At 35.3% G+C, this 15,192-nt stretch overlaps 2 long non-coding RNA genes across 2 annotated transcripts in view; both read left to right on the top strand.

Annotated features, from left to right (window-relative positions):
• Positions 1-4,562, top strand: part of LOC138143330 (uncharacterized) — a 4,860-nt gene extending 298 nt beyond the window's left edge. The window contains exons 2-3 of the long non-coding RNA XR_011163677.1: positions 1,734-1,830; positions 4,137-4,562. This is a non-coding gene — a long non-coding RNA (uncharacterized lncRNA). The remainder of the gene's footprint in view (positions 1-1,733; positions 1,831-4,136) is intronic.
• A 2,510-nt stretch (positions 4,563-7,072) lies between these two features.
• LOC138143301 (uncharacterized) lies at positions 7,073-14,666 on the top strand. The gene is made up of 3 exons (XR_011163659.1): positions 7,073-7,184; positions 8,545-8,785; positions 14,350-14,666. It is a non-coding gene; the product is annotated as an uncharacterized lncRNA (long non-coding RNA).
• The last annotated feature ends 526 nt before the right edge of the window (positions 14,667-15,192 follow it).

Genomic DNA, 15,192 nt, shown 5'->3' with positions numbered 1-15,192 from the left:
GAGTCCCCCGGCTTTGAAAAACCCAGAATGTGGAAACCCAGATGTTGACTGGGTATGGATGTAATGGTTGGACAGTTCGGAAATCTGTCTACTTGATGTTTCTGTCTTGATAATTATGCCTGTATACTTTGAGGTTCAGGGTGCTGACCTTTTTCTCCTGAACAAGGTAAACGATATATGTCTGACTGATTAAAGTAAGCTTGTTAACCCATTTTGAGTTGCTTTCCTTTAACAAAGCAGATCCAAGAACCTGTGGTAGCTGCAAACCCTGAGGACGCTTGGGGTGCTTGCTGCTACAGAGGGCATTTGACTGAGACTTTGTATGTTCTTTAAAAAGAAGTTTGTAGGGGTGGTTAGGTGGCACAGTGAATAGAGTACCAGCCCTGGAGTCAGGAGAACCTGAGTTCAAATCCTGCCTCAGATGCTTAACACTTACTAGCTGTGTGACCTTGGTCAAGTCACTTAACCCCAATTGCCCTGCCTTCCCCTCTCCAAAAAAGCAAAAAAAAAAAAATAGAATTTAGAACAGTCATCTATCTTATCATCCTCCCATTACCAATAAAATCAAATGATGCATGTGAGGCTTGTTGTATATATCACTACTTAAAGATACAGAAGGAAATTAGGCACTGGTGTTTGCAGAATCTTTCATGATCACATAGCAGATGAAGACAAATGACAACATTAGGAGTGAGGGATGTACCAGATGTGGTTTATCACAGAAAAGGACACTGGTGGCTTATCTGACAAGGGCAGAGAAGTTGCCCAAATATAGAGTGGGACATAAATTCCTGATCGGGAGCTCCCAAACTCAGTAGGATGAGTCAATAATATAGTTGTTTTGACAAAAAATTGAAGAATCGAGCATAAGGGTGTCATCATTGGTATTTGTTGATTTGTGCTTTTGTCGTGTTGACAATGGTGGATCAAAATGAATGAATGGTTTGCTTATTTTAAAACTTTTTTTTTTTAATTCTTTGGCAATCTCTCCCAGTTTAATAAAATTAGACCTGCCAGTGCAAATTCAGCTTAGGGAAGTGAGTATAGAGAGAGTGCTGCAAGTAGGTTAGGGAATTTCAAAACTGATTGAGACCTAAATGATTATTTTGTCTGACTCCCCTTCGTTCCATTTTTATGGATGAGCAAATTAAGGCTCAGAGAAGTTGACTTGTCCAAGGTCACACAGTAACTCACTAGCAGAAGTGGGATCATTTTCATTTTGGATTAACAATGGAAATTAGAATTGTTTAGGGTACATCCATAACCTTTTGAAGCTGACATCATGAGTGCCTTTGCCTTTGATAGAAGACCCTCAGTGCCATCACAGTGACAGGATGGAGGCCAACTGTCTAATGATCTGGACCTTTTTTATATTGCTGGCTATCAGAGTCATCCATAGCTGTTGAGACATCATATCTTTCCTCTATAATGTAGACTGTAATTCTTCTTAAGAAGAATTCTCAGCAATTCTCTCTTCTGAGAGGAGACTCAGGTCCTATGCTGAGTGATATAAGTGAATGATGTGCTCAGCATTAAAATTCCTTGCCATGTGGTTTTCCTCTAGTTTCAGATCCTTAGGGTTGGACTGTTGATTTCCTGTTGCAAGCAGATGCAGAAAAATCAGGGAAACAGGGAAGTGACACCTCTCAGAGCAGCTTCTCTTGGCATCAATCTGTTAACATCCCATCATTATTTTCTACCTGCTATATTTATGCATACTTTTTTTTCCTCAGCCCTGAGATATTATCTCTGTACAAGCAGTGACAAGGGGATGGAAGCGATTCTGAGTTATGATGACAGATGATACATGCTGTATACCTCCAGAAAAAGGCAAGGTGCTAGAAAGTAGGCTGTCTTTGGTGATGTCTAGCATAAGAATCTTATACATGGAATACATGTAATAGATGCTTGTTGAATTGACCTGCGTGTTGATGATAATGACTGTTTGTTATGCAGACATAGTATTGTTATGAAAGAACTCATATTTTGATAAATACCTTGTATGTGAATAATAGAGAGGGGTTAGAAATGCATTTCTTTGAGTTTAGAGTTCCTGAACCACATGAAACCACTTTGATGGACCCATGTTCTCATCATTATGGGGGTATTTCTTCCACCTACACAAGGCAACAACCCATTTATTCTTTCTCATCCTGTGTAATTGTTGTCTATATTCCAACCTTAATCTTAGCCTATATGTTCAAAGAGGATCTATTCAACCTGCCAGAGACCTTACTTCAGGTCTTTTAATATTTCATATATAGTAGGGAATAGAACACTGGACCATGGAGTCAGGAAGACCTGAGCTTAAATCCAGCCTCACACACTTGCTAACTATGTGACCCTGGGCAAGTCATTCTCTCTGTCTTCCTCAGTTTCCTCATCTGTAAAAAGGAGATAATAATAGCACCTACCTTCCAGGATTGTTGCAAGGATGAAATTAAATAATATTTGTAAAGCACTTTGTAGACCTTAAAATACTACATAAATGTTATCTGCCATTTACTATTATCTACCCATTATCCTCTACTCGTTCCGGGAGCTTTTCATCTTCTCTTCTAGTTAAACATGCTCTTCTTGATGGAGTTTGTTCTGACACTTTTCACACCTAAGTCACTTTTGGCACTATACTGAAAATATTTGTTCCTCATGCCATTCCTACCATGCCTGCTATCATTCTACTTTGGATCACTTTTAATTTTGATTCTCTTGAGATGATGGTGTTTTATGATGCACGGCCATCATTTCCTATTACTCAATGAATCAAATGGGAAACTTTAAAGAAAAAGAAAATACCCTTCTCCTATTGGAGAACCTTATGGCTTTGTGCTCAGCCCTGTTACACCAAACCTCTTTCATGGTGATTTAGACTTAAATTTGTGGATAAGAGAATCATTATTAAATGAGAGGATTAAGCTAGATGGTCTCTAAGTTTCTTTCCAACTCTAAATCCTTTGATGATCCTATGAGTTCTGGGTTCAACCTGACAAGATGGAATAAACTAGGGATAAATGTAAAAACCCACACTTCAAAAAACTTTTTAAAATGAGTTATATTTGTATAGGATGGGGGAGATATGGCTAGACAGAAGTTCATGAGAAGACTTGAGAGGTTTAGCTGACTGCAAGCTCAGTATGAGTCAGCAGTAGTTGATTTAAAAATAAAAAAAAGCTGAGTCAGTGTTATGATGAATGTTAATAGAATCATAATGTCCAGGGTGAGGGAGGTGATAGTCCTATCTTACTCTGCTCCAGTCAAACTACCTCTCTAGTACTGTATTCAATACTGGACACATTTTAGGAGAGAAGCTGATAATAACCATAGGAGGGTGGCTGGGTTGATGGGGGACTCACAACTGTGTTATATGGAGGTTGTAGGCAATGGGGATGTTTATCTTGGAAAAGATAAGACATATGGGAAACACAATAGCTCTCTTTGAATATTTGAGGAATTATCCCGAGGGAAAAGGATTATATTTTTTCTTTAACAGTATTCAAAGAGAGACAGATTTCAGCTGCTTTACCAATTAGAGATGCTAGGAAATGAAATAGAATGTGTGCATAGGAATGACCTTCCTGTCACTTGATATCTTCAAGCCAAAGTTGGATGATCTTTGTTAGAGATAAGTATAATGGAGATTCATTTAGTTATGGATTGATTGGTCCATTCCAACCCAAGATTCTATGATTCTAGTAGTTTTTCCTTATCTGTAGCACTATTACTAAGAAATCCCTCAGGCAGGCTGATGATAATCTACACATTAAAATTATTTTTTAAAATAACAATTTTCTTTGGGTGTACATGTGGGACTGGTAAAATTTTAAAATATTTAATAGTATTCCATACTTTAACTTGTGCATATCATACATTTGTGACAAGTGGCTATTTAGCCTTTCCTTGAACATCTCCAGTGAAGAGGAATCTTCTTTCTCCCAAAGCAGCCTATTCCATTTTTCGACTGCTCTAATTGCTAAGAAGTCTTTGTTCATGCTGTCATTTCTGTAACTTCAGTCCACTGTTTATACATGGTCTACTCTCTGGACCCAAACAGAATAAGTTTAATTCATTTCCGACATGATCACTTGACTATTTCAAGATTGCTGATATATTGTCCTTTTGCTTTCTTTTTTTTCTAGACGACACATCCTTACTTCCTTCAATTGAAGACAATGTGGTTAAAACACCAGACTTTGAGTTGGAAAGTCCTAGATATTAGATATAATGTCACCTAAATAGCACAAAGCCAATTTCACTGGCTTTATGACCTTGGTCAACCTTTCAACCTTGTTTTCCTTATCCCCCAAGTAAAGATGATAATATCTGTAGCATTTACTTGACTGGGTTACTGTGAGGAAAAATAAAAAGACATAATATACATAAAATGCTTTACAAACCTAGAAGTGCTATTTATGTCCCAGAATTTGTTTACCTATTTTAATTTATGGAATAAGACGAGCATTCCCATAATGTATAATAAAAAAGATGATTGCAAATGAAACTGCAAATCTATTATGTACAACTTATTATTCCTTTTAAATATATAATAAAGTTGTCCTGTACATTTCTTTTTTTTCCTTTTTTTATTCCCTTCTTTCTACTTCCCCATCCCTGCCCTAGAGATGTCTACCATCAGATACAAATAGGTACATATATAAAAATATTCTATACACACTTCTATTTATCAATTCTTTCTCTCGATGCAGAAAGCATATTCCTTCATATGTCCTTTGTAGTTAATTTGGGTATTTGTAATAGTCAAAATGACTTAGTCAATCAAAATTGTTCTTAAAACAATATTGCTGTTTTTGTATACAACATTCTCTTGGTTCTGCTCATTACCCTCTTCATTATTTCATGCAAGTTTATCTTTGTTTTTTTAAAATCAATGAGTTCATCATTTCTTATTGCACACTAGCATTCCATCATGATTATATACCATACTTTGTGCAATCATTCCCCAATTGAAGGGCAACCCCTCAGTTTCCAGGTCTTTGCCATCACAAGAGAGCTGCTATATCTGATTATCGTGTGACAAGGTTTGTTTTTATCTTACTGTCTGGGTTACTCTCCTATGTATGTACTCTAGCTTTAGAGATTATCTTTCCATGGTCTAGTACATTTCACCATGACTTTTCTAGTCCTGGATTTTATACCCTCTTAACAAAGCCTAGGACTACATTCACTCTTCTGGCTGCCATGTTACATTGGTAGCTTGTATTGAGCTTGCTGTTCACTCCAAATCCCCAGATCTTTTTCCACAAGTCTATGACTATCAATGCCTTCCCCATTTTGTATTCATGCAATTGATTTTTAGAACTCATATATGGTACTTTACATTGATGCCTATTGAACTTTATCTTATTAGACATGACTTATCATTTTAGCCCATTGATCTTTTTTGGACCCTGTCATTTCAGCTTCATGTCATCTACAATTAGAATAAGCATACAACCTATGCTTTCATCCAAATCATTGATAAAATTGCTTAATAGTACAAGGCCAAGCATAAGTTCTTGTGACAAGATACTGAAGACTTCCCTGTAACTTGATAAGATCTATTGACCACTTTTAAACTAACTGAGGTTTTGATTATAATGTGATAAAATTGCATTTGAGCAGAGAGAGTTGGCTACTTTTAAGTCTAGCTTCCTATATATGCCCCAAGGAAAGCCTTATTAACTTACCTTCTAAAAAAATCATATTTTATATTTATCAGTGAGACTAAATTTGCTTTTGCCAAGAGAATATATGTTAATATTAAAAGTAAGCATATCTTTTAGGGGACTTAAAAGATCAAACTGCTTTTAAGTACTTTTCAGAATTTAGGAAAAATTTGCTGACATGTAGATTAGGGAATCTACTTAAAATAATTTTATCTACCTCCATGGGATTGACAGGGATAGCCTTGGTTTGTCTGTTTGTTTTTTGGAATTCTTTTGTGAGACATACACTGACCAGAGATGAAGGAAATCAAAGCAGTCCCAGGCACAGGAACAGGCACAGGCACAATCATAGATACATATACCGATACAGACACAGACACAGATAGAAGGTCCTTTCTGGTAATTTTTTAAATAATGTGTTAATTTCAGTATAATTTTTACATTTCAGGTATAATACTTCAAAATATAATATTTGTCTTAATATAAATGGAAAGGTCAATGTGAATTACCAAAGACATCTGAATTCATAGAATATTTTTAAGAAAATGCGATTTTGGGGCGGCTAGGTGGTGCAGTGAATAGAGTACCGGCCCTGGAGTCAGAAGGACCTGAGTTCAAATCCAGCCTCAGACACTTAACACACAAAAAAACTAGCCATGTGACCTTGGGCAAGTCACTTAATCCCAATTGCTCTCCAAAAAAAAAAGCATAAAGTAAGTGGGAAATATTTAATGCAATAAATAAAAATATTCTTCAAAAAAAAAGAAAATGTGATTTTATTATTTTCAAAACAGTGTTGCCATGGGCTAGCAAAGAGTGTCTGACAGAAGCCCTACACTAATCAGCATACATCAGTGGCTTGTAATGAGCATTTCGATGTGCTAGTTTGAATAGTATTGATTTCTGCTTACATTACAATTATATTGCTTGTGTACAAAAAAAAATTCCATGTAAAGAGTTTTTAAAAAGTTCAATCTCTTAAGAAAATCGCTTAATAAATAAACTTTTATTAGCACAATCAGTGTGCTTGGCAAATGCTTTCTTTATTGACAATGCAAAATTCAACTTAGACACTTCTAATGGATTTACCACAAATTCTGAATATGTAGCTGAAGTTATCGAAGTTTTACAGTAACAACAACAAAGTAAATAGAAAAATTACAAATGCACAAGTTCTTGTAAAGAAGTGTAAAAACGACTTGAATTTTTTAAAAAAATGTTTTTTCTTTATTCATATATGGATAAGTTGAGGGTGTCAGGGTTAATAAAATTAGCATTTCATTCTGAGTATAGTCAAAAGTTTTCATAGCCAAACCTTCAGGTTCTCTTCAGAGTCAGCAATTTTGTTAAGTAAATTCTTTGCTCTGCAATTTTGAAGTAAGATTGCTATGACATGTGACTGACTCAATAACTTAAGAAAACAAGAAATAAAAAAGTAACATTTTCCAATCATGTGATTTGGGGTTTTGGGGGAAAAATCAACAAGAACATAGGAAATCTTGGATTCTTCACTATAAACAGGTACAATTTACATTTCTAAAAGAAGTAGAGTAGTGTAGAGGGAAAGGAATTCTTCTTTTCATATGGAAAATAGTCACTGGGGAAGCAGATCTGTGTAAAGGTTATGTATGAAGGTTTGTAAAAATAGAAATTAGGGTTAATAATATTTAATTGAATAGGTTTCTATCTTATCTATAAATTTAACTGAACATTTTCCTGTCTTGTAAAATAAGGATGATTATATCTGTATTGCCTACCCCTCAGGATAAAAAAATATTTTGTAAACTTTAATTCACTGTATAAATGTGAGTTGCGTTATTTCTATAGACACAATAACGATTGTATTATTTCTATAGACAAACACGTACATACACAATGTATATATGTGTGTTCATATATGTATTGTACGTGTGTGTATATTTGTACATGTATACATCTTATTTTTAATAAGCTGATTATTTTATTGATTTCTTGCAAACAAATACTGCATACACCATTAAAAACAAAAGGATAATTATTTAGGTATTTGGAAAATTATGTGTAACATTTTAAGAAATAATAATAATATAATAATGTGTAACATTTTAATACAGCAAACAGAAATTAAACGTGATTAACCCTAGTTAATTATGTAAACTGATATTTTGAAAGCAGAACTACTAATTTAGTTTCTTCATAAAGTGGAAATTTAAACATTTTTCCTGATAGTCTTGGGGTTATCATACTGTTTAGGAATGGTGCAAAGTGTGACATATTTGGGATCATCTAGGCAGGCATACAACCAACACACCTTATTTTAATTAACTGCGCATAACAAGATGCATGCAGTCAATGCATGAGGGAAAGTATCTTTCCAATTTAAGACTGCCCTCAGGGTCTTGTATTAATTACATTTTACATTATCCTTTGTGGCATTATAGATTAATAATCATATATGCTGTTGTTGCCCAGTTGTTTTTCAGTCCTGTCCAACTCTTTATGACCCTATCTGGAGTTTTCTTGGCAGAGATACTGGAGTGGTTTGCCATTTCCTTCTTCCCGTTCATTTTACAGATGAGGAAACTGGGGCAAACAGCATTAAGTGCCTGAGTCACATAGTTAGCATGGGCCAGATTTAAACTCAGGAAGATGAGTCCTCCTGACTTCAGGGCCAGCACTCTATGCACTGCACTCTCTAGGTGCCCTATAATTACATATAGCATATGACTTAAATTAAAGAGAAAGAAAATAATTGCTACTCAAAAATGTTATTCCAGATAGCCATTTTGTTTTAATCAGGAGGAACAGAGCTTCTAAAAGGTTAGTAGTGTGTGTGTGTATATGTATGTGTATACGTATATGTATATGTATATGTTGTGTGGTTTGTCCTTCATTCTCACAGAGGACCATGGCATCAGGGAGAAGATGACATGACTTGCAACTGACTGATTTGAGTGACGGAGGGCTGTGCAAGGTCACTAGCCTCACTTTCTCCTCCAGAGCCATCTGGGTCCAGTGGCCAGATATCAGTCGGAACAACTGGAGATGGACCGGGATGCAGTGGGAGACCTTGGCCCTTTTAAGCTAAAGTCTCTTGAGGTTCTCACTTTGAGTAAATAGGCCTATTTAAGAAGTGAGGCAAGGTGAGTGAGGGTAGCAGAACCTGGAGAACATTCTACACAATTACAGATACATCGTATATGTGATGACCAACTTAGATAGACTGGGCTCCTCTCAGCAGTGCAACTCCAAAAGACTCCTGTTGGAAAAGGCTGTCCACATCCAGAAAAAGACATATGTTTTCTGAATGCAGATTGAAACAAACTACTTGCTCTCTCACTTTTTCATTTTGTTTTGCTTCTTTTCCCTCGTTATTCATTCCATTGATTATAATTCTTCTTTACAACTTCACTCATGTTTAATGTGAAGGGGGGGAGAGTGGGGGAGAAAATTTGGAGCCCCAAAAATTGTGGAACTGAATATTGTAAACTAATAGTAAATAAATTAAAAAAAAAAGTGAGGCAAGGGATGGCCCCTTTAATAAAAAAATAAAATAAAATCAAACTGGGAGGGGAAGACTGTTCAGGGTTGTTGACCAAAAGAGAAACAGTTACTAAATTTCTATTTATATTCACTCTGAGCCTGAAGGGCCCAAAACATAACCATTAAGTGGTGCTTGGGCTGGGACATATTGTGGGCCAATCCATGAGATCCAGAGTGAATTAGGTTTAAGGCTTGGTCTCTGAGAAAGAAATCTAGCCAGTAAACCCCAAGTTAACTTGGTAGCTTTTGGCCATCAAAATTTACCTTCCTTTGGACAGAACACCATGAGGTAAGGGGAGAGGGCCTCATGAAGGGCAGAAGGGAGGGGAGAGAAGGGGAAAAGGGGAGAGAAAAGGAGAGGATAGGATGTGCATGTGCCAAGAAGACCCAGGATCAAGTTCAACCTCAAATACACACAGGATTTGTGACTTTAGGAAAAACTCTACAGCTCTCCTTGCCTCCAGTAACTCTTTAAGATTATAGCAGGTGCTAATTTGCATTGGTAAAGAGAGGGGCCTCCTCCTTAGGAATTCCCCAAATCCAGGTAGTCACAGATCTCAACCCAAGGTTGTTTATTTTGGTAGCTGTGTGAAGGAGAGCTGGGAGAGGAGATGAACCTCTTTGCCAGTTTGGTGAAAGCTATTGACCGAATGTTTATATATGTATAAAATGCATAGGATTACAAAGGAAAGCAACTATATTGAAATACAGTTATAAATTATATTTTTAAGTTCAGGAACTTCAGGTTAAGAATCACTGGACTAATCAGGGTAGCTATGTGGTACAGCGAATAGACCACCGGCCCTGGAATCAGGAGGACCTGAATTCAAATTCGGCTTCAGACACTTAACACTTTCTAGCTGTTTGACCTTGGGCAAGTCACTTAACCCAAATTGCCCTGCCTTTCCCCACTCCAAAAATCAAAAACAAAATCAAACAAACAAAAAAACATCACTGGACTAGAGTAATGAAGGTTTGTTAGGAGACTATTATGATAATCCAGGTAAAAGGCAGTAAGAACTTAATGTAAAGTTTTAGCAGTATGAAGTGAAGAGGATATAAATGAGAGACATTTTAAGAATAGAAATGACAAGGCTTACGAATTGATTGGATATAGGATGTGGGAAAGAAAGAAGGGTTGAAATTTATTCCAATGTGTCCTGCCAAAGTTCCCAGGAAGCCACTAATAGAAATAAGGAACTTGGTAGAATAGACAGATATTGATAGGAAGATAAATTCATGCTGGGGCAGGTAAGTTTGAGGTGCTTGGGGCATATCCAAATATTTGGAAATGTGAGACATGAAAGGATAGGTGAATGAATCAATAAACATAGGAATAAAACCAATATTTATCATGAGCTTAGTATGAGTGAAGCTTTGTAGTAAGATCTGGAGATTCAGAAATAAAAGCAGAGATAGTCCCTACCTTCCGGGAGTTTCTATTCTAATAGGGGAGACAACACATGTAGGTGTGTGGTGGTTGGAAAGGGGTATTCTGGTCTGGAAAGTTACAAATCTAGTGAGAGGGAGTAGAATGACACCCTTTCCCAATATGGTTCCAGAACTGGAAAGTGAGGGAATTGGGGGGAGAAGAAGCTACATGCATTGTAATAAGGTGATTGGTGAGAAAATATCAGGGAATAAATTGAAACATAATTGGAACAGTGGCCCGATATAAAGTGTTACATGTATAACATTCAGTAATTAGGACCTTGGGAGATTCAGGACTCAAGATGAAAAGGTTCAGTTCTCCAGGGCATGGGCACTGAGAGAGACATGGGGGTTAAATGTATATTTTTGAGAATTATGTGCAGATTGTGCGATAACTGAAGTTATATAATATATGAAATAGTCAAGAGAAAGCCTATTGAGAAAAATTAGGCTTAGGGGAGGAGAAAGGGTTAGTAGAAGGGAATCAGAAGGTGAATCAGGAGAGAGTAATATTATAGAATCAAAGGGAAGAAAGATAATATTAAGAAGAAATAATGTCATCAGTGCCATAGAAAGATCAAGGAGCATGATGAGAAAAATCCAATGAATCAAACAATTAACAAGTCTTTGGGGAGTGGTAACACCAGTGGCAAGCATGGTACCAGTCATCAGCACAGGATAGTCCAGACTCAGGTGCTATGAAACCCCTAACACTGTCCTGAAACATCAGAGAGAAGCCTGAAGATCTATTACTCTGAACCTCAGAGATCCAAGGAAACAAAATCCTGGGAGGCAGGAGGTAAGCCCAAGGACCAAGGGATCCCAGATTAAGACTGACAAGCACCAAGTATCTCATCTAACAGCTCAGCTCAGGGCAGAGTATGTCCTTGACACAAAACCCTAAGTCACTTTAATAATGCTAGAGAGATGAGGAAATCAAGCACTGTCTGGTGTTAAAAAAAAAAAAGTATTACAAATCTAACTCTGTAACACTGACAAGCAGAGACTCAATGGAATAGATGGATTCTTCCAGAAGGAATATATAAATACCTAGAAGAAATGAAGGGAAGAAAGATGAAATTAAAGTTCTGGAGAAAAGAGTTGGAAGGAGAAAAAATTATCTTAGAATATCTTAGAAAAAATCTACCTTAGAAGGAAATTTTACATAAGAACTGGAATCTCTCTAGGACAACTCCAAAAGACTCATGATGGAAAATGCTATTCACATCTAGAAAGTTCCTCCCATTGGTTCTAATTCTTCCTTACAACATGACTAATGTGAAAAGAAAAAAAGAAATGGAATCCCCGAAAACTAGAAACAAAGAGAAATCAATGATGCCATGAGACAGCAAAAAATATTAGGACAAAATCAAATGACTGAAAAATAGAAGTGTAAGATAGCTGATATTTTTTTAAATTCTCTTGGAAAATAAGTCAAGGAGGAATGTTTTAAGAATAATTGGACTCTCAGAAAACCCTGTTTTTAAAACCTATGCTAAAAAAGCATGGACACTATATTTCAAGAAATTATACACGAGGGGCAGTCAGGTAGCACAGAGAGTAAGAGCACTGCCCCTAATGTTGGGATAACCTGGGGATCGAATCAGGGCTCAGATTCTTAGCACCACACCCAGAAATAACTGGCCATGTAACCTTGAGCAAGTTACTTAACCCCAATTGCTTAAAAAAAAAAGTCATACTTTAAAATTACCCACATCTACTAGACCTAGAAAAAAAAGCAAAGATAACAAAGAATTCACTGATTATCTCATTAAAAAAACAACTCTAAAAGGAAAGTTTCAGAAAAGTCATAGTCAAAATCGAGAATATACATAAGCTTCTACTAAAAAGCCAGAGTATGTCCTGGAATAAAAGGTTAAAGAAAAGTATACACACTGTATGCATATATGTACAAATATGTGTGTGTGCATGTACATATACATATGCATGCTCATACCTGCATACATACACACACATATACAGAGAGAGAGAGAGAGGGAAAGAGATGCAATGAAGAACAACTTACCCTAAAAAACTGAGTATAAGTCTACAGGGAAAACATGCAGTTTAATGGAAGAAAGGGTTTTCAGGCATTCCCAATGAAAAGACCAAAGTTGAAAAAGAACTTTGAAATACACATAAGAATTTAGAGAAACCTAGAAAGGTAAATGTATTTGAGCAATTGGAAAAAGAAATATAATGTAGTGCAAACATTCCCCTTTCTCTGATTTAATTGCAGGGGTAAGAAGAGTTCAGGAAGGGTAGGAGTTTAGCAATACTGATAGTTTTTTTTTTAAAGACCAGTGTAAACTTTTATGTAAAACATAAAGAAAAAAGAAAGCTCAGAAGAAAGCATAGATAAAAAAGACAGTTTTGAAAGTAATGCACAGAATTTATTATATGTTCTTTTTAAAAAGTCCATTCTATAAAATGGAGATTCCTGATTTCATATGGAATACACTTTTTGTTGTTATAATACATGTTTGGAAATGTATTTTTGTGTTTAAGTTCAGAACAATAAAGAACAATTTTAAATTAAATTTTATTTTTTCAATGAACAAAAATCTACTTTCTCTGACTCCCTCCCCACTGATAAAAGAAAGAGAAACAAAACCGTAGTAAGAAAAACAGTTAAACAAAAAAATTCTTTCTTGGTCATGTCCATAAAAATTATGTTTCAATCTGCACTGTGAATTCATGACCTCTCAGGAGGTAGGTGGTATGTGTCATTATGAGTCCTCTGGAACTATGGTGGTTCATTGCATTAATCAGAGCTCTTAAGTTTTTCAAAATTGTTTATCTTTACAATGCTGTTGTTATTGTATAAATTGTTCTCCTGATTCTGCTCACTTCATTCTGCATCAATTTTTAAAAATCTTCCTGGGTTTCCCTGAAACTGTTCCCCTTCATCATCTCTATCTAGAGATCCTCTCTATCCTTTCCTTATGAATACTTCCACTATATGTAAATCTGAAAGACATTCTTTCCCTTGCTTTTAAATTTGTTTGTGATATTACCCTTTATATCCAAATTATAAACCCATTTGGAATTTATCTTGGTATATACAATGTGAGATGTTGGTCTGTACCTAGTTTCTGGTAGATCACTTTCCAGTTTTAGGGCAGTGTTTGTAAAGAGTTCTTACCCTAATAGTCAGGATCTTTGAGTTTATCAAACACTAAGACATTTTGCTTACTTGCTTTTGTATATTGTGTACATAATCTGCCCTCTATTTCTTAATCAGTATCAAATGGTTTCAAGGATTACTGTTTCTGTAGTATAGTATGATATCTGGTACTGCAAAGTTCCCTTCCTTTCTACTTTTTCCATTATTTCCCTTGAGGTTTTTGCCTTTTTTTTTAACCTCTAGGAGAATTTTATTTTTTTTCTAGCTTGCTAAAATAATCCTCTGCTAGTATGATTGTACGGTACTGAATAAGTAAAGTTTATATGGTGTTATATTTTTATGATATTAGCTCAGCATAACCATGAACAATTAATATTTTTTCCTATTATCTAGATCTGTCTTTGTATAAAGTGTTTTATAAATATATTAATATAGTTCCCGTGTGTTTTATAATTTCTGTAGTTTTAAAAAATATAATTACTCTTTCTATTCTGATGGGTTTTACTGGTAGTACACAGAAATATTAATGATTTTTGTGGATTTATTTTCTATCATGATACTTTGCTGAATTTATTGTTTCATTTAATTTTTTTGTTGACTCTCTAGGGTTATTTATGTCAACCATCATATTATCCACAAAACATTATGAAGAAACAACGAGGGAGATGCTGTGGCTTCTTCAAGCCTCTTTTCAGGGACCAGGACTGGAGTGGAACAGGACAATGAGTAGCTTTTCTACACCAATGTCCCCTCGCTTCTGTTGAGTCTGAATGCCTTTTGGGATTAGACATAACAACTGGCACTTTCCTCTTTGCTTATATTTATTCTTTGAATTGATTTTTTTTTTATTTTAGTGGTGTGTGTGTTCATTTTGGGCACAAGATCATGTACTAGAAATGATAATAAACATCCTTGCTTTACCCTTGATCTCGTTGAAAGTTCTCTAATTTATCACTATTACAATTCTGGCTCTTGGTTTAAATAGATGTTACTTATCATTGCAAGGGAAGATACATTTATTCCTTTTTTCTAGTATTTTAACAGGAATGCTTATCATATCCTGTCAAAGTATTTTTATGAGTCTGTTGATATAATGACATCATTTGTTTTTGTTCTTGTTATTAATATAATACATTATTGGATAGTTTTCATAATATTGAATCAATCCTCCATTCTTGAAATAAATCCAACCTGGTCATTGTCTTTGTTATATATTACTATTGTGTACTTGCAAATATTTTTTTTGGAAAGTTTTTGCATCAATATTCATTAGGGATATTTTCTATAGTTTTCTTTCTTTGTTTTGACTATTCCTAGATTATGTATCAATATCATACTTGTGTCAGAGAAAGGATTTGGTAGAACCCTTTCATTTCCTATTTTTAAAAATAATCTATCTAATATTAGATTAAATATTCTTTGAATATTTGGGAGAGCTCACTTGTAAAT

The sequence above is a fragment of the Petaurus breviceps genome, unplaced genomic scaffold (genome assembly GCF_028583685.1).
Source record: "Petaurus breviceps papuanus isolate PSGF00001 unplaced genomic scaffold, PetGlider_PUasm1.0 90638, whole genome shotgun sequence".
Taxonomy (NCBI): Eukaryota; Metazoa; Chordata; class Mammalia; order Diprotodontia; family Petauridae; genus Petaurus; species Petaurus breviceps.
This window is presented reverse-complemented; position numbering and strand designations above follow the sequence as displayed.